The sequence below is a fragment of the Scatophagus argus genome, chromosome 16 (genome assembly GCF_020382885.2).
Source record: "Scatophagus argus isolate fScaArg1 chromosome 16, fScaArg1.pri, whole genome shotgun sequence".
Classification (NCBI taxonomy): Eukaryota; Metazoa; Chordata; class Actinopteri; family Scatophagidae; genus Scatophagus; species Scatophagus argus.
The window spans coordinates 19,493,063-19,514,152 of NC_058508.1; the positions used below are offsets into that span (position 1 = coordinate 19,493,063).

Sequence of the window (21,090 nt, forward strand, 5' to 3'; positions counted from 1 at the left end):
ATTATAATGCCTCCCATCGCTGCACTCGCTGAATTCAAATTCACTCAATGTTTTTATGATATTCTAGCTTACGTGTCGGGGTGGTCGTGATCACGGTCTTACCGTGAACATGAAATGCGTAAAAGATAATGTACACGTGTGCTCGCTGCCCACAGACACACACATAAGTGGTTTCATGCTCCAGCATCCTGATAGTCTCTCTGCCCCGCCATGTCAATCACAGAGCCCGGAGTAGAGCGGACAAGCAGGTGGGCCAGGTCTCAGCCACAGAGCATCAGACGAGGACAAATACAGGATCAGCCTCCCAACCCCCGCAGCTTCACTCACGATGAAGCACTACAGCCCGCATCTGCAATTCACCGTTTCCTGCACAGAATGGACACACGACTCGAGGCCATGAGAGAGGCAGGCAAATGAAAGCGCAGTAAAAGGGTTGAGGAAACAGCGGGTGGGGGGACGGCGGCGGCTGCGAGAGTTTGTCGCAAAAGGAAATACAGATGGCCAAGGGCTTCGACGTGGTAGGGAGAGGAAAGAATAACTGAATAAACTAATTAGAAAGGCAGAATTTCACATACACCTCCATCAAGTCAGCACTCCCTTCCTCTGCTCGAGAAATATGTTTTGTCTGTAAATCAGTTTTACACAGAGAAAACAAGACTTTGAGATGGAAATACTCACATCAAAGCTGTGTTTGGAGTGTGGATTGTGGTTGGGTGACAGCAAATAGTTTCACACGTTGATGCAAATGTGGAAATTCAAGCTGGGCATCTGTGTCATGCAATGTGGCAGCATTAGCTGGAGGCCACTGTGAAGACATTAGGGCTGTGATCTCTGTATTAGCCCGAAAAGAGGACATTTCCACTTAACTAAAAGAAGCGATGGAGAGGAGGGGTAATTTAAATTCAGTGACAAGGCTTTAAATACCAGCCAGGGATCACAGTTGTGCCCTTTGGCAAAGTAATTATTCACTCCCTTAGAAGACGATCAGGTGTGGATGTGCGGACGTGTGCGCGCACGTGCTTTTGGCGAGGTGTGTGGGCATCTGTGTGTGTGTTTGAGTGAACTGGGAGGCAGTAAGGGAGGTGTGAAATGTTGCAGCTTCTCCTCTTTTCATGTAACTGAGAAGTGTTTATGCCAAACTCTTCAGAGGAGATAAAGGGTGTTCAGCTAAGGGCTCAAATCTGGCGATAAACGTGAGAATGAAGAGAGAGGAAGACATTAAACAAGAGATGGAAAAGGTTAGCTTTCCAGCTTTCCATCACTGTCTCTCTCATGCTTGTTTTCTCCTCCATATTTTCCGCTGTAACCTTCAACCAGAAGCAGCGTGATCTCAGGAGGAGGAGCTCTTCGCTCCCGCTGAGGCCAGGCTCAGCCTCAGCCCAGGCTCAGCCTCAGCCCAGGCTCAGCCCAGGGGTTGATGGGATGAGAATCTCATTGGGAAACTGTCCTTCAAAAACTGCAGGCTGATGGATTTTTTGGCCCTGGTTTTTGCCTCTATCGTTCCCAACACATCCGCAATGCTTTCCTCCTGGCAACACTCCATCTCCCTCAAGCTCCCTCTATTGCCCCTAAGTTACCAAGTGGCCCCAATACACACACACACACACACACACACACACACACACACAGAGGCACTTCTGCCAGTTTCTGCTGACAGTCCAGTCCTTAGTACTGCAGGGCTGCTTCTAGATAAGTCAAAAACAGAGTTGGGGGCCCTGATGCCTCTCATTACCCCCCACCACCACCACCACCACCACCAAGCGATCTTCCCTCTACAGGTTTGTCATGGGAGCTTGTTGTGCTCACATCGTTATCAACGCTCCTGCATGAGTTCATCACAAACCCAACGATGTGCAGACTCAGCTGCAGCCAACACCTCAATCAGTCTTCATTCGCTTCTTCTTCTTGTCATATTTTATCACTTTCCCTCTTATTTGGGGAGGAGGAAACAGGAACCTCTCAAGAGAGGAGCTTTATTTTGCTCCTTCTCACCTATTAGCGAACTTTTTTTTCCAAACTGTCGAATTTTCACAAAAGGCTGATTGTGAAACACGTCTCAGGTCTGTGTCTCGCTGAGCCCAGAGGCTCTCCAAAACCAGGACTGAGCCGCAGGCAGTGCAAAAACAGGCAGCTAACAGCAGCGTATCCTCCTTCAGGCACTCACTGCAAAGGGCACATGCATGAATGCTGTAAAAGTGAAGCTCCCCTAAAATATCACAATAATGCAGTGGATGGACGAACAGCTGGCTCACCTCAGGACTTTTCCTCCAAAGACATAACAACAAACTCTAGCAGAGTTACTTCACATGCAATAGAAACATTTGGCCATGGTCCCCCTGTAAAATGTCTGAATAAACATCTTGCTGCAAATACCTCCTTTTATTGCTCCGAAAGAAGCAAAATCGATGGCCAGGGTTTCCCGTTTACAGCTCAATAAAAAGACAAAGCTACGAGGAGAGCAGGATCACTGCAGGAAGGTAATTGGAAGACTAGACTTTAAATGTGACCTCTCAATGACAATGAACAGTCGCAGTCTGACATTTTAACAAATTATAAGAGGATCACATCCCGGTGTTGATTAATTATTTCACATATACTGTTGGAATGGTTAAAATGCTAGACAGAAAAGAGCAAAAAACTTAACTGCCCCTCTGCAGCTCCTCCAAAGGGAACGAGCTGAAAATAACGGTGGGAGAAGTTTTTTCATCCCTTACTTAAATAAAAGCAGGGGAAACAAAATGTGAATTGCCAGCACCATTAGCAAACTTATAATAGAAACACACAAGACAACGGAGGACAACATTTGCAGTCATGTCTGTGTGAAACGGCAGCTCTCAGGTGAAGTGAATGAAGAAGAGTAAAAAGAACAATACGGTCCCCTGACATGTAGTGCAATAAGAGTGTAAAGCAAGACAAAACACAGGTGCATTGCTTTAACATTTCACAGAAAGAATTCAGCTATGGTTAGACGGTAAATAGAGGAAGTCAAATATGACAGAGATACTGCAGCCAAATGTGCACAGACTATCAATGAACACCTCAACATACGTGTTGTATTCTCCACCAGGACACATTTTAAGTATTTACAGCCGGAGGAGTTTTTCCACTGTCCCTTTTCTCAAAGAGTGTTCTCTATAATGTGCTGACAGCCCGCTTATTTAAATGATAGATATCTCTACTCAGCAAATACTTTCCTGCTCATTACCCGCAGAATAACGCCAGCTTTGCTGTGTGTACCTTTTCAGATCCGATCTCACTGTAGAACGGGATTACGACTCGAGCCCAAATCAGCACATTGATCCTCAAATCCTCTGAATGTTTCCAGATTTTATTTCGTACTTTGACCAAACTTGACTTTCATCCTCCGACATTCGTCCTGTGCTGAGCTCCACACATGACCTCAACAAGAGCATGCTGTACGAGTCTAGATGTTAGCAATGTAACACCGTCGCCGGGGAATAACAGCACACCAGGGAGTTGATGCCATTTGCCTTCCTATGCTGTGACATGTCAACCTTCACCTTAAAGATTTTTAGCATACAACTCGACGACTCCTATTTTGGCTTTTAAATAATTGAATTATTGAGGTTGCATGGGCCAGGGGATTCTAATTCATCGCTGGATGCCTCCTGCATTATGATGATTAATGGCTGAATCTCCAGAGCCCTCACACTGGCTTCAGGTTGTCTTTTCAGACACACACACACACGATACTGCCTCAGATAGTTTCTACGGTGAGGTTTTCAATTCGGGGTTTGTTTTTGAAGATCTAAATCATGGTCAGGACGCCCCCTGCACACACACGCACACACACACACAGTGGAGCTACTGGGGTAAGGCAATTCCTTTCACACTGAGGGATTTCTTTCTGCATCAAACAAGTCAGGCAATTGGAATTATGACCAGGGTCAATGCTTCAGATGAAACCGCAAGTCTCCTCTCTTCTGCTAAATTCACTTTCCACCCACTCCCGCCTCGCCACTTGTCCTTGACTCCTCTTGACCCTTCCACCTTGGGGGGAATTGAGTTACTCCGTGTTACAGCTATCACCCTGCAGCCATAACTCTAAAAGCTGACCTTACCGCCTCTCGCAAACATGGTAGCCTGCGCCGGGCTTATTGATGGAGGCTCTTTAACATGGTTTCTTTGTCTCTGCCCGAGGCATGAGGAAATAAATCAACTTTACCAATGTCTTCTTAATCCCCTTCCTACATCTCGACAACACAGTCGGTTACCCGGGGTCAGGGGCAAAGGGCCGCCGCGGTCACTGTATATACACGCGGTGACATGTCACTGCTGGAAACTGCCACACAATCTGATTTACACCTCTCACAAATGTCTGATTGGGGTGGAAGGTGGCTCTCTCTACCGTGACTCCATCCATCGCCATTATCATGTCACATGGGGGACGCAGAGACTCACATTTGACGCACATAAAGTCCACACAAACACAAATACAAATGCCTACGTATCTCTACATGAAGACGTCTGAGACAGTGGCAAACAGAAACACTTGCAGGCGACCGATAAGTCAGTGTTGGTGTGTGGGAGGAGATTTAGGGAGGGAGGGGAGTGTGATTGAGGAAGGGAGGTGTGTGGGTGATGCGGGGGAGGGCAGCACAGGACGAAGGCGGGGAAGTGGATGTTTTATGAGGCCCTTAACATTTACTTCCCCAGCGTTTCAATCCACCGTGTCTATTAAGGACGGCTGCTCCTCCTACGTGTTCCCCATCCATCAAAGACCAAGGGACACGAGGCCCCGCGCTGACGGACAGCTCGATATGATGGAGGGAGAGAAAGTCGGCATCAGGCAGGGGAGGGAGAGAAGGTGGAAAATGACGAGAAATGAAGGAGGAAGAGAATGAGAAAAAGGGTCACAGTAGTGGAATGCGGCTGAAAATGCAGTCTTAGCAGGAGAATGGCGACCAAAAGCTGCTTTCAGGTACACACAGAATGGTCGAAGAAGAGTCCCACGCAAAGAGCTGAGGCAGCATTTTGTCTCAGAATATGCTTTGTTCAAGGTGGGCTACTGTCCTTTCGCAGGCACAGGCTGGAACGCTACAGAGTTTGGTGTCTCTGCACAATAAACCAAATGTACACTGCCTGCTGAACAACATTTTGCAAGAAGCAGTGAAGTCAAAACAAGCCATAAATAAAAAGAGACTCACAGAAAATAGATGAGGTCTCCATTCCCTGTGACAGAGTGTGTGAGCTGTGTGTGGGTCAGGGAGGTGTCCAGCTCTGTTCAGGCTTTAGTAATACGTGTAGCCCCTGCAGGTCACTTCTATTAATTACAAACTTAGCCAGCTACTCTTTCATTAATCTAAATTTAGCGTCTAGACTTAGCTCCCGCTTGATGCTGCCACTACAGAGCGCTGTGCCAACCAACCAATCACATAATAGATTTTCTGCCCTCTGGCCGACCGAAGACAAGGTCCACTATCTGCAAACTAATCATACCCACAGTCTGACGCTCTCAACCTGCTGGCAGCCAAGGTCGGCAGACCACTGACCACCACAACACCGACTTAAGGAGAGAATTACTCCAAATCACAGTGGGAGACGGTGCACGGCTGAGCATTTTGACCACCTGAAATGCATAAAATCAGGCTGGTTAATGAATACATGGAGCTAATGATCATTCTGGTAATGAACAGCTGGTTTGCGATGCCGTTCATCTGCCTTTGGCCTTTTATCTTAATTAACAGCATACATATGTGCAGCGATGTTCCCACTCTGAGGCGGCCCTGGCCGGCGCTTACCGGCAACATGCGTAGGTCAGACAAGGAGACGCGGGGAATTTACATTATAACAGATCAACAAGGAGACGGGGGGGAGAATGAGAAGGTAAATGAGACAGAGATGGAGAGAAGAGGAAAGAGGAGGAGAGCAAGTTGCTGAAGGAGACAGAAAGAGATGGGGGGGGGGGGTTATACCATCCTGTAACCTTGTGTTCCCCCGGCCATACTGCCCCTGGGCTGCTGTACCCCCCTCCAGCAATTAATCATCTGATACTGAGCTTACTCAACCGACAACCAGCTCCCCCACATCCTAATTAAGCCAGGAGAGGAGAGGAGAGGAGAGGAGAGGAGAGGAGAGGAGAGAATAGAAGAGGCAAAAACAAAACTGCAACTAACAGACAACAGATAAAGGTAAAGGATGGTCTCTGACAACGCAGAAAAATAGCCGCATGGCTACAGTGCAGTAGATGAATCTAGAGGAAGCTGGGAGCAAATGAGAAAGAAGGAAAAGGGAAGAAATCTAGAACTCAGCTCCTATGGATTGGTAGTGAACATAATGAAAAGCCTGTGCCAGCCTGTGTCGAGAACTATCTATCTACCAGACTGGCGAAGCAGGCACCATGCTGGTGCCAAGGTTATTCTACACAGCTCAAAGACTGTGTGTCGGTGTGTGTGACTGAGTTTATGTGTGCGTACGCCACAAAATAAAGAGAGAGAGGGAGTGTGTGTGTGTGGGGCATGTGTGCGTGCATGTGTTTATTTTGGGTTTTAGTGTGTGCGAGCAAATGTGCTTCAGCTTGTTTGTAATTGAGAGTAGAAAGTATGCATGTGTGTGCTGGTATGTCTCTGTGTGTGTGTGTGTGTGTGTGTGTGTGTATGTGTGTGCATGACTTGTTTTCATTCCACAGAAGCCTTTTCATCTATGGTCCAGGATACAGCGAGACTTGATGTCCTCGCTCTCCTTCTTCTTCCTGGCTGAGACTCACTTGCGTTCTCTCGGCCACCTGCCAGCCAATTAGCTGAGCAGGCAGAAGCAGCTGCCCAGTAGCAGGTGGACGTCCATCTTGACATCCCTACCACTTGCTAATGCTAATGGCGCTGATCTCAGGGACCGGTGGACCAGACCGCCGGGGGAGGCAGGTCAACTGTGGACAGAATTCACAGAGGCTAAGTAGAACCCGCTGCTGTGGATATTAAAACACCAGCATCTGGTCTAATTCTACTGCAACCATCTTGTATAACTTTTTGTTTTGTCAGCAATTGCGCTACCTTGCTAAAGCGCTAACTGTCCGATTTAACAAATCAGCTCCAGATTAGCCCACTAGGAGGCCCTAGTGCAGGAATGCAGGAATATGCACACTGTAAGCACAGTATCAAGTGTTTGATACTTTGTTTATTCTGAAAACCTCAGACCTACAATACAGTCCTCCATAAGAAATTATTAAGGAAGTATTTTTTAATAATTCATCAATTATCAGGTCATTCCTGATTTGTGCTTCATTCATTTCTTGATTAACTAATCATGAACTATTCATTAGCTACAATGCACTCATTTGCTAATGTTAACTGTTAACTAGCATTGCTTCCTCACTTCTTCGCTGGTAACTATTCATAACTTTGTGTCCCTTAGTGTAAAGCGTTACAGTCTGAGTTAACTCTCGAGATCTTTTGTGACGTTCCCGTTTAGATGTTCACTGTAAGCGAATAACTTTTGGTTAAAGCCATCAGTTTCTGTGCGGCTACTGACGAGGCTCTTCTTTGGAGGGCTGTGACACCTTGAAGAGCAAATGTGAAGCCTTTCATGAATTGGATGCGAGTCGTTATATCAGTCAGGACAGACTGGATACTTCTTCACTTAAAAAAAAAAAAAAGTGGGTTATTACTTGTGAATAATGTGCCGCAGACGTGGAAATATTTCATTTAGATTTTACAGCCATTTTTTTCTTCATCTCCGAGTCGCTGATACAGATTAAAAAAAAGTCATTGTCCCCGAGTGTGAATATCTGAAGCTCGGCCTTGTAGGCTGCATCGATTCCCTCCCCCCACCCCCCATCACTCTGCAGGGTGAATAATTAGCTCCGTCCACAGGTGGGGGCAGTGATGAGGTGGCTTTTTGTGATCAGACCCAAAATAGACCTGCTCCTCTCTCCCTCGTAAAACACCTCGACCCTTTTTCACTTTTATAGATGGAGGAGTAATATATGACTTTATTTACGAGGACAGGCCCTGACAGATTTAATATTTTAATTCGGTTTTATGACCTGAACATAGGGCCGGCGCTGGACTCTTTATGAGCCAGCAGCACGAACGGACGAACCAGCAGGGACCACCGGGTGGAGACGAGAGGGCAGCGAGTGACAGATGCAGCCATTCCTCTTGTATGTCTGCCTAAATACCAAGCATATCTCTGCCTGCTCTAGCCCACGTCTCCATCATCTCTCTTCAGTCTCCCTCGTCAGTCCCAACCCCCCCCTCCGGTCTACCCTCCACCCATAACTCCAGCAAGAAGACATGGCCATGGAACAGACAGTGCAAGTCTAATAGAGAGGAGATTGATGATTCAAACGATTCAGGGCTGGAACTGAGGGGAGATTCATGAGCTATTGCTTTAGAGATTGATGAATCAGAAGATACAGCCCCTAACTTTGCAAGCTTTTCATGGGTTCAGCGAAACTCTGCCAATAGTTTCAGAGTTCAGGGTTCACACCGTTAACAGCTGATATCGAATCGAGGCATGGGCGAGCTGATTGGGTGAGTGTGATGATTTAAACTCTTCTGTGTGTAGATTGGTGGTCATTTTAAAAGCAGAAGTCAAATAGTTTTTCACTGCGAAAAAAAAAATAAATCCACACACCCATCTGGTACATGAAAAGTTTGATTACTTTTAATGGAAATCAATAGGGTTTCAGCTCTTGCTCTCCTAGAGAATTTTTAATCAAGAGAAATTCATTATTTTATCGTGCCTTACACACACACACACACACACACACACACACACACACACAACCATCAAGAAAAAGAACCAATAATAACCAAGATAGCCTCTAACACGGGCACCATTTTTTTGTTCCAGTGTTACTGCCAATTAAAGCGTTTATCATTTGACACAATATTAACTGTCCTCAAAGGTTGATTTAGTAAAACTTCCAAAAGAGAAACTTGTGGAAAAAAAAAAAAAATCAAGGAGGTCTTCAAAGCACCAAATCCGGTGGGACTCAGAGTGGTTCCCATGGGAACTGGCAAATGAGCGTCTACCCAGCACAGCACAGGGAGAACACAGTGATTATCGATCTGTCTGGGGGGCGAACAGCTCAACCAATCAATGGCTCTTTGAGTCCCCCCAAGGACTGTGGGATGGAGGAGGAAGGGTGTGCATGGCTGTGGAGAGGGAGGCACGGGCAGTAACACAGTGACTTCTGTCCAACACAAATCACCAGCTTAATTGGTGAGCTTGAAATTGGTTTAAAAGTCCTTGTGCCTTCCCTCACCACTCTGGCATCAAGGCACAGCACCGCTGACAGGTATTACTGACATTATGGTCATTATTATGGTGGTGGGAATGACAGAAAATTAGCATAAAATAACTCTGATAGTTGATTCATTTTTAAAGGCATTTATGGAGCAAAATGGCAAATACCTTTTATTATTGCTGCTCAAATGTAAGGACTTCTCTCCTTTCTTGTTATCATTTATTTGGAGTAATGTTTTTGGAGTCCAATATTTACTCTCCTTCCAGCTCTGTTTTTGGCCCCCACTAACTCCTGAGGGAAATATGTGCTGAGCCACTAAATGCTCCACTATGTTCAGCAGTTAGTCTCCTAGTCCGTCTGCTGTTTGGGTCTGTGCAGGTAGCATACCGGGGATTTTTGGAGCTTTTTAACTGAAAAGAGCTGCCCGCCAAGGCTGAAAAAGATGCCATCAGAGTGTGACAATGACCCAAAACAGCAAAGTTGTGGTTCACACAGCTAAAGAATGAGCTGAAACTCTCTATAAAGCTCAGTAAAACCAAGGGGAGCTTTCATATCAATTCATTGCTTCAAAAGCTGAGAAAGTTGGCATTTTTCTGTATTTATAAGGCAGTTCATTCAGTTAAAATCACACACCTCCCACCCTGTCACCACAGGTGTGCCCCAGGGACCTGACCTGTTGTTCATCATTTACCTTCTCCCCCTCGGTCATATCTTCCGCAAACATCAAATTCACTTTCACTGCTATGCGGATGACACCCAGCTCTACCTCTCAACCAAACCCAACTCCACAATCCCACCTTCCTTCCTCACCAATTGTCTTCTTGGTTCACCTCAAACAGAGCTTATTCTAACAGGCACAAAATCCACATTAATGAAAGTCCATAACTTCTCTATCACCCATCAATGACTCCTCCATCTTCTCCTCCCCTCAGGTGAAGAGTCTGGGTGTCATCCTCAACAGCACTCTCTCCTTCACCTCCCACATCAATAGTGTTACCTGGCCCTCCTACTTCCATCTCCATAACATCAACCGTCTCCGTCCTTCCCTCACTCCACTGCCATTCTCGTCACCTCCTTGTTTGACTACAACTGGTCCAAACTTCATCCGTCCGTATCATCACACGCAGCCCCTCCACCCATCACATCATACCTTACATACCATACATTTTACAACATCTCCATTGGTTCCCCATCACACATTACACCAACTATAAAACTCCACCAATCACCTTTAAAGCCATCCACAACCTCAACCCGCCATATATCTCTGACCTCCTCCAATTGCCACACCCTCCCGCAGATCCTCCTCCTCCTCCCTCCATCTTGCTGTCCCCCCTGCCCGCCTTGTTACCATGGGGAGCACAGCATTCAGCCGCTCTGCTGCCCAGCTCTGGAACTCACTTCCCCCTGACCACTACTGCTACTACTGTGTTTTTTAGGATTAATGATGTAAGGTGACCTTGAGTGTTTAGAAAGGCGTCTATAAATAAAATGCATTATTATTATTTTCTAATTTTTCATGGCCTAAACTATTAAAGTCTTGTGTTTTTAGTTTTGGCCACCGCTCTTATCAATAATAACACAATTGTACTCAGTTAATTGCTGAGACTGTGACAGCTTTGCTAAAAAATAGGCCCGATGGGACAAGAATTATAACAGACCAACCTGTTCGCTAATAATTTGCTTTCCCCGACTAGGCTTCGTGGGGAAATGTACATGCTGCCTGCATTGTGTTCCCTGGTAACAGTTTTGTAGGACATTTTTTAACTCTACAAAGGTGGGTAGTGTACAAAGTCTTTAAAACTGGAGTCTGGGAAAAGATTGTGGTTTTATATTTCGGAATATTTCAACTTCATTTTTGAGATTAAGAGCTGACACTGTAGGAAAACAAGTCAAATGCACTGTCAGTGATTAAACACGTTATTTAATGATGTAGATTTAAAAAATGTATTTTCAAATTATTAGTTCAGAGACATAATTTCAAGAGTCCGTTCTCATTTGAAATCTTTAGAAGGTGAAATGTTCTAGTCAATATAAATTTGGCCAATCACATAAAGCTGTAAAACAAGAACTATGCTTTCCCTAAAGTGGAAACAGATGACTCCCCCCAGTGACCTATGAGTAAAAAAAAAAATTAAAAAATCCAAAAATTGATGATTTTCAGAAACCGAGCATTGTTCAGTCTGTGGAGAGAACAGGCTCAGTGGAAAAACTGATGTTTAGCTGCAGGCCTTCCTCTGTACTCAACAAGTCACACACTGATCAAACTGAAGGCCGAGGATGGTCTCAACCCCCGCAGAGCAGACTAAATAATTAACAGGTCTTTAATTAAACCTATGAGGGGGCAAATGACCCCAAGCTCCTGGAGAGTTATGGGGGGTGGAGGGAGAGGGATTTGGAGGTGGAGGGCAGAGGCGTGTGTGTGTGTGTGTGTACAGTGTGTGGCTGGAGATAAAAGATTACAGTAACAAACAAGGAGGAGAAAGTGGCCTGATGAGCACATACGGTAGCACAGCCTGGCCAGCTCATTTACTTTGACATTTGAGCGGAGGCATCGCTGCAGGAAGTGAGTGTATGGAGGCATCTGACTCACAGGACTGACTGACGGAGGTCCATCCATCTGAGCCCAGGTGAACGAGACGAGAGGGGCCGATCAATAAGGCCAACGGTTTGATAGAGTGTTTGTGAGTGGCTGCATTGCCAGCTGTTGAGCTTTCTGCGTTTCTAATAAGGGGGAAGATTTATAATGGCGGCTAACTAATGGACCGAGCACTTGAATGGTGAGCTGACACTCCAGACAACCACAATCTGATAACCAGTGGAGCAAGCCCGGCTATGAAAAAATAACAATTTTAAAAGGCACCGCATGTAATCCAAATGTAACACAAAACGGGAACCTGCTGTTACTTTCTTTTCATACACTGACAACCCAAGGAAACACCAGTTATTTCTATGAATATATTTCACATTTATGCGCACTGTCAAACTACTAGTTTGAGACTTTAGCTGTTATTTCACTCCTTTTTGGCAACACTTTCCTTTGAGCCCGTTATGTAGCATTCATAAGCAGTGTATTAACGTTTCATAAATCGTTTATAACACTTTATCATATTGCTGTGCCAAGCTTTAAGGACTTTTTTTTATTAATGTGCAGTATTTGTCAACAGTAACTTCAATGAAGATATGATTTATGTCATTAATAATCTATTCATACACAAGCATCCACTTATGGGAGCCACAAGAAGGAGTCGAGTTGTCGAGTGAGATTAATAAATTCTTATTTCTACTTACAATTATTATTATGTGTTATAAACCTTATAAGCTCCTCATTTGTGGCCCTATTTTTTAAAAACATTTTTATCTTAAATTTCACATTGTAGTGAAATCCAAGCTATCATATCACTGCCTCTAATTACTGATGGATGGATTTGCAGATTTACTCATAACACAAAATAAACTGCATAAAGACATTTGTTTTAAATTGTTCAATCAGTTCTCCATTTCCTGCATTTCAAATCAGCATCCCAGTAAACTCCGACCTCACAGCTCTGATTCCACCAAATACTCCAAGACACGGAGCATAAAGATCTAAAAACGCCATCATTTTCATCAGCCTAATATGGCAGAGATTGAAGTAAGATCATCTTTCTCATTGGTTACAGTGACAGCACTCTCATTCAATCGAATTAAATCTGGAGAAGCGTGTCACTCCACACACACACACACACACACACACGTGCACACATTTCAATCTTCTCACATGCCTGCACACTTGTAGGTTCTTTCTTTTGCTTCCCAGTGGCACAAGCACTCAGAGATCCAATCAATCACACTGATGCTCTCGCACACACACACACGCACGCACACGCCAATACACACATGCAGGGCAAAAGGTGCTTCTGTGGACTTGCTATAAGTTTACTACCTCACCAGTGTTATCTATTGTCTTGCCCATCAACCCTGAGGCTTGCAGCAGAACAGATCACTCTCCTGCTCTCCACTAAAGCAACCGCCGACCCTGACGCATGCGTCTCTTTTTAATGGTGGTAAAGAGGAAATTAATCTCTCCCTGGGCTGCCGTGGCAGGATATTAATCTAGCAACTTCTCATCTCCTCTTTCTTTGCCTGATAATCTCATCCTCATCAACAACATATGCAAACCACAGGTGGACCAAACAGGGTAATTGATTAGGATGTGAAACTCCCCTCGCGTCTCTTCTCTCCTCGTCTTTTTCCCTTTTGTCAGTCCTGCTGCCCGTTGTCACAGGTGTGTCATTTGCTCATCAATCCTTCATCAGTTCTAAGAAGTTATTGATGTGACTTTTCATGTTGATGTCGCAGGAGAGATCAGTATTACGGAATGACTGTGGATAAGTTTCAACCTTCGGTTTAACATCAGTTAGTCTTTGTTCCAAAACCCCTCTGTAATTATGGCTGTAATTGGACGAAATGACATTCATAATTAATTACTGTGCACAACCCTCTTTCATTAGCTCACTTTACTTGCTTAGTGATCACCACGGACATCTAAAACAAGTACAAGACAAAACAAACATGTTCCCTGAGAATGAGGCCATCTCCCCGTGGGCCAGTCACTCACGAATACGTCACCTTGTTTTGATCTGCAATTACAGCAACCCTCCCGGGCCGATCAATATCGTTTTGAAAATGCCACTACACAGCTGTGGGAAAATGCAGCACTCACAGTCAGATATCACAAAACCTAAAAAAAAATAACCAACATGCAAATGAGGATTCAATTTGTGGTTCATGAAAATGTAGAGATGTGGTGGTACATCATTTCTCTACATTTCACTGAAATGCACTCAGGCCTGTTTGACATGCCACATGGAACAAATGAATGGCTGTAATTGTAAGAGACAAAATTATCACTTTATGAATAGTGTTCCTATCGTTCCTAAGTGCATCTTCACACAGTATCTGCCCCAGGGGTGTAGTAATAGCCTTTTTTTTTTTCTTCTAGATCAGCTCTCAGCTGAGGAGCTGATAAAGTAACACGATTCTTATCTGAGCATTAACCCCAGTACTGCCCCCAGAGTTTACACACCGCCCGACGTAGCAGGGCGAGGCTGCCGTGCGGACCCTCGGGGAGACAAATGGGGCTGATAAAGCTAAGCTCATTATCTGTTACTGACACATCGGTCAGGGGTCAGGCCTAATCTGAGCCCAGAGGAGCTCGGACGCTTGGCCACCGCACGACCTGGCTCTGTTACAGCCCTTAATCTGATCTGAGGTTAATGTGCTGCCTCTCTATGACAAAAGCAGAGGGGAGAAATCTGCTCACCTCACCAGGAGAGAAATAAGCATCCTCTCGCTGTCCCCGGAGATTCAACATCAGCCCACACCACCAGGAAGAAAAAGACCATGACGCAAAATAAATATCATTAACCCACAATTAAAAACCTGTTCTGTGTCCCGACATCCTTTATTGTTCTCATATCTCTGTCCAATTACAACAGACTGGAGTAATTACAGCTGCATTAAAAAGTAATGAAGTTATATGAGCAGGGACGTTTCCACAGGGCGATCTGACAGAAGGTAGAGACGGGGGAAGGAAATCGCTGAAGCTGGTGGAGGACCTGCTCATCCCTGCCCATGAGGTGAAATGTCAGCCAGATGACTCTGCAGCACCCACAAACATCCACAGTCCGGCTGATTCTCCCTCGTGGAAAACTGCAATCAATCACTCTGCCTCCCGGGTAGCCATTATTTTTTAGCTTTTTAACTGGTCAACATGATCTTGTAGCCATGGAGACAGGGTCTTGCCCAGAGGGTACGGGATACAAATGGCTGCCTGGTCTTTGTAATGTGTGCTAACAGATCTGAGTCAGTAACACACACATGAACGGATCAAGGCTATGTGGCATCAGACTCATTTATATCTGTTTTATTCACTCTGTGATTGCGAGCGCTTAGACATCACATTTTCATCCATGTGTGTGTGTGTGTGATCACACATGTTGCTGTGTAAACACACTTGTTTTTTTACGTGTGAGAATGGGCGATGAATTGCCTGAGTGAGGCTGTTACGCGAGGGTCAGAGATGAGTGCAAGGCAATTTGAGGTTGGAAATGAGCGATGTCCTTTCTCATTTGAGCACCACAGAGACCTCAGCCTCTCCGACGCCACCTCCTCTTATATGTCAACATGCCCATTGTGCACCAGCTTCCCTCGGTTGTGTTTGTCTCTCAGTGCATTGGAGAAAGAGAGCAAAAAAGAGGAGAGTGGTAACAACTGTGAGCCACAGTGATTTGGAAATGAAACATCAGCCCTCTTCATCGGTGAGGAGGAGGAGGTGAGCTCCCTTTGGAGGAAAAGACGGCAGATGAAAAAGACTCCTATGTGGGAGACAGAAGGGGAGAGGAGAGGCCGAAAAGGAAACCAGGACAGGGAGAGATTCGGGGTGCTGGGATAGACTGAACTCGTGTCTGAGCTGCTCCACACATGAGTGGAGATCTGACACTGACACAGCACTGGTCCCGCTGGTCTGAGAGCTGCACAGAGACCAGCAGCTCTGAGGCAGACTCTCATATTCCCATGGATGGATGGATGGATGGATGAAGGGAGGACAGATTTCTGGAAGGAGAACTCCTAAAATGACAAGTGGATTGTAAATCAATGAGTGGCTCAACGGGAAAGATGGTTTGTGTCGTGTCTTGTTTTGTTGTTGTTGTTTTTTGTTTTTTGGTCACTTCATGGTCTCTGGTCACTGGTCTGTTCATGAGGCACACCTGTACGGTATACGTCAAACCTGACAGCTCTATCATGAATTCCACTTTTTAGAAAGCTTATAACTGTGCCTCCGTCAGAAAGGTAATAATTTTACTTTATTGTTGAGGTCTTAGTAGGTGGTGAGGTTGTACTGTGGTGCATTATATTAAAAACCTTTTCTAATATTCTGACCCTCTTGTATGCCAAAATATTAGAAACACAGCAAGCTACATCCTCAATAATAAACATGTAGTCGAAGTGCTCCTCAGTGGCAGAGCACCGGGAGTGGATAAGATCCATCCTGAGTACCTTAAGTCTCTGGATGTTGCGGGGCTGTCTTGCCTGACACGCCTCTGCAACAGTGCCCCTGGACTGGCAGACCAGGGTGGTGGTCCCTCTTTTAAAGAAGGGGGACTGGAGGGTGTGCTCTGACTACAGAAGGATCACATTCCTCAGCTTCCCTGGGAAAGTCTATTCCATGGTACTGGAGAGGAGAAGTCGACCGACAGTTGAACCTCAGATCCAGGGGAAACAATGTGGTTTTCGCCCGGGGATTTCGCCCTGAGATTGACAGACAGATTGGTGCAGCAACAGCAGTAATGTGGTTGATGTATCGGTCAATTTGCCAGTCAGTCTACGTTCCTAAACTCACGTATGGTCATGAACTGTGGGTCATGCCTCACCGGATGCCTCACGGTGGAGGGACTATGTCACTCGGCTGACCTGGGAACGCCTTGGGGTCTATCCGGAAGAGCTGGAGGAAGTGTCTGGGGAGAGGGAAGTCTGGGCATCCCTGCTCAAGCTGCTGCCCCCATGACCCGGCCCCGGATAAAGCAAAAGAAAATGGATGGATGGATGGATGGATGGACAGACGAAGTGGAAACAGACTTCGGTGGTATTTGTTGGCTCTGTCACAAAGACTTAACTGGATTGTTGTCTTTTAACAACCAGCAACACGGGACAGGAATGTGGAAGCGGACAGAAATGATGCCTGCATTGCCAGTCAGCCTTTACTTTCACAGGAAATTTGGCACCTGGTGGCAGACAAAATTGCACAGTGAAGGCGAGTTTTATAGGTAAGCAATTTGAATGCAGATGGTGTCATTATTCTATAGTCATTACATTGTGCTATAAACATTTACTTCATAATGAAAAGTGAAAGAAAAAATAGTCTCTTGCCAGTTTGGATTAATCCGAGTCCGTCACAACTGATCATTCATTACTCTGCAAAAGGCAGAATTGATGGCTGAGCAGAGACTCACAAAGGTCACAAAACAGGTGCATTCTGGGTGCTTTAAATAACAGAACTGGATTGAGTTCACGTTAAACGGCAGAAACACATCATAACCCTCCAAAATGACATCAGCGGATCACTGAATGTCCCAGCTCACATTCTAAATACACAAAACACCTCACACCTGCACTTTTGAGGACATGTGCAGAATAGAGAGCTTAATTTGTTCTACTTCATTAGAATTACAGACGTAGTGTTTGTAGACATATATATCTGTTCACAGATCTGTGTCACTGAGGAGTATTATTGTGTGAGGTATTTGTATATTCACTTGGCTTGGTAGCCTTTGTTTAACTGAGCTAGTATGTAAACTGTGGGTTAATCAGTAACTCTGGAGGATTTTCAAGGACATCATCCAAGTTTCAGCAGCACAACCTCAGCCTTTTAAATTTTTTCAGTTGATACGATTCTTTCTCGATTAAATCACGCAAATTTCACATTAATCTTCCCACATCATGATTTCAGTCTCCTAATTTTAACAAACTTCATTTCTCTAACTTCTGTTGTTTCTGGTTTGTTTCCCTCCTCCCTCCTCTTCCCTCTCTCTTTTCACTCTGGCTTCTGTCTGCTGGACCGTCGACCACTCAGGAACCTCCCTCTTTTAGATCTCGATCGATGAAGGATCATCGTTTGCTCATATACATGTATTTTTTACCATATGTGCCATAATATAAGGGCCGTTTTACTTATTCCTTCGCTTACTTTACTTCCTCCCTTATTTTATTTCCAGTGACATCAGCATGAACATTTTGCTGCTGAACGTCAAGCTCAAATTGCGTTGAGCAGCTGCCACTTCGTGTCTCCTCTATGACTGTGTTTTGTGCTCTAATTGAGCCCATTACAGTTCACATTTTGCTACGCTGAACAGCTTCAACTTTCATGTGAAATACAGAACTCAGAATCATATTTACGGGCTGCCCTGTGTTAAAGTTCGAAAAGAACAACTGCAAAAGGGTGTTCAGTCTATTTTTGATTCCAATGTTTTTATGCCCGTTTGTTGCTTCTGCAGGTCTGCTGGCTCCAAGGTCCATCATAGAGGATTTGAAACTACATTACTGAGGTATAAATGAAGGAATGTCAGCTAGACTTGTCATGGTTGTCTGGCACACCTGACACCATCTTTTATTACTGAAGATTGTTTGGGATGGAGCAGGAACAATACTTGGCTAACAACACAGCACAAGACAACACAATGAGAGATTTGCAATAACAGCAGCACACATGATGACTGGGATTGACAACACAGGTCAACAACAATGGATTCTTTGATAAGCATCAATCAAGCTGCTGGCCCTCTCAGGGCTTTGATCGAGTGCTTGTGTGTTGTCGTCGAGAGGCTGGCTGGGAATGGAGGTTGGTGGGGATCCGATAATGGGCTTCTGCGAATCACGAGAGATGAACCCCCGTTGAGAGATGGAAGAGAGAAGGGAGAAGATGATGGAGGAGAAAGTGGCAGGGCAAATGAGTGAGAGAGCAGAGAAAGGACAGGATGGAGTGGGCTGTATGAAGCTTGAAGCTGGGCCCTCCTCCACCACTCACATTCCCCCAGTCCCCCACTGGATGACCAGCACACAGACAGCCAGGCACCATGACGGACACTCTCCTCCTCTAATGAGTCCCAGTCACAGCTGAACACACCGCTGTGCTTTACAGCACCAACAGAGAGGCCTGCCACCATGAAAAACTGACTGTCTGCTACAATGGCAAACACCACAACAAACACTCAGAGTCAAATGGGGTCCTCCTGCGGTATATCTCCAATATAATTATGTTTGTTTGTGTCTTTGAAGGTGTGTAAGGGTTGTTTTTTCAGCTTCTCACCATTGTGGGCGACCAGCACACCTGCTGTGTGTTCGCAGCGCTCACTCACTCTGCGTTGCTTTCGCCTCTTGCCACCTGTTCTGTCTTCTTCTCAAGTGGAGCCAGCCAAGTGCCTATGCCATGTAGCAGCATATCACATAGGCAGGCTCCTTTGGCTCAGGAGAGGGACGGGGGAGAGACGGGGGAGGGTACCATGAAGCGTTCACTCACATTTCACTTTCACCAAATCCATTCAGTAATCTCCTTATGCGTGTGACATGGCAGTATCAGAGGGGGTTGTTGAGGTAACTGTCAGGGAATTTGACGCGAGTTCCCCTGTCACAGTCATTTTGGCTCGCTCCCGTCACTCAGCCTGTCTCGCCCTGAGGGGCCGCTGACAAGAGCGGTATCAGCAGGCAGGGGAACGGCGGCGAGTTTGTCGTAGAGGGCGCAGGACAGGAGCCTGCATACAAACCTGCCGGAGAGGCACTTTCTGCTCTGGCTGGTGGAAAAAGTCTTTTGATCAAATAAGTGGCATTGATTTTGTGGAGACCAAGTCTTTGTTGTTGTGTGTATATTGATTTTGTCCATCTTTGACATGTCCTGCAGGGGTGAGCACTAATGTGAAAAATGACGCCCGTCTCTGCCAGGGATCCAGTGAGGCAAGGCCAAAGCGCAGCAGGGAACCCTGCCATTAAAGCTGTGCCCTCTGCACAGCCACATTACAGTCAATTATTTTTAAACCAGGGTCTCTTCATGCAATTGGAACTTCCAACAAAAAAAAGGATGCAGCGACTGCAGCTCCCATTTTTCTCAACACCCTTTGTAGCTCAGGCCCAAAACACACAAACACACATGCACACACCACAAGCCATCTGAGTGTACGAGTGTAATCTAGTCCTCACCCTGAGTCTCCTGTGGGTGTCTGTGGTTTGCTGTGCCAGTGAAATGAAAGCAGGCCTCTCTAATAACAGCGAATTTAATACCAGCACTAGTCCCTTAATGAGAGTGCCCTGTGTTTGCTCTAGGCTCATATCTGCAGCACCAGTGGGAGAAGAAGCGAGGAAGGGACGAAGGAGGGAAATGGAGTTAAAATCTCCCATTAGCATCACCTCCAGGGCACGCATGCACGCTCCCCAGGCAGTGGCGGTAGTGGCGAGCTGTCAAGCGTGGGCTGGCACGGGGGGCCACAAGATGCCCGTCCTTGCCTCTGCACAGCTGGAGCTCCTCGGATGGCTGTGTGCGACGCCATTAATAACACCCAAAAATTATTATGGCGCTTATTAGAAAACAGCATGACACCGGAGATCAGATGAGAAACGATCTGCTACAATGGAGAAGAGGAACAGACGGAAATGATAAAAGACGTAAAACTGGGAAATAGAAGCTAAATTCAATGTTCCTCCACCTCATTTGATGGAGGGCGAGTACCTAAGAATGAAACATCAAAGCAGGAAGGGTGTGGGAGTGTGAAATCATTTTCAGAGTGTGTGTGCATATTAGGTGGGCGTATGTAATATTACTCCACATGCAAACACGTGAGAGAGGGAAGAAAAAGAACAAGAGGAAGAGAGCTTGCAGATGAGAGCTCAGTCAGGTGACGGGAGCGTTTCCACGATGGCCAAACAATTAGCTATCAATCCTTTAGCAATTAGCATGTGGGCGATATCAAGAAACAAAACTAAACAAGAACAAACCATCGCAATCATCTCTGCTTTAATAGTCTCTGTGAAGTCCCCTGAGTGTTTACTAAACAGAGTGATTGCAGTGGAGATTTGAATATTTAATAACAGGAAGAGATTGGAGAGGAGCAGCATCTGGGGAGAACAACAATCCGTTTGGACTCGCTGGGCAAATGAGGGAAACTAGGCTGAGCTCATTGAATCTGTCCCTGTGGTATTAATGAATTTTAAATGAATTTTATGGAATAGCCATAAATACACTTCGAAAATAGTGAGCAGAGAGGGCTGCTTCATATGGAGACAGAGTATCTGTGAATGAAGGTGCCCTGAAACCACAGCTTTGGGTATTACGGAGCAGACAGACAGATGTA

At 45.5% G+C, this 21,090-nt stretch overlaps 1 long non-coding RNA gene across 4 annotated transcripts in view; it reads right to left on the reverse strand.

The window, feature by feature from the left end:
• LOC124073631 overlaps window positions 1–21,090 on the reverse strand; it is a 99,305-nt gene that overhangs the window by 65,554 nt on the left and 12,661 nt on the right. The window contains exon 4 of one of the 4 annotated variants that reach the window (XR_006845697.1): window positions 14,647–15,823. The exons of the other annotated variants lie outside the window; for them this stretch is intronic. This is a non-coding gene — a long non-coding RNA (uncharacterized LOC124073631). Of the gene's footprint in view, window positions 1–14,646; window positions 15,824–21,090 lie in introns of those variants that run through there. 4 annotated transcript variants of the gene reach the window in all.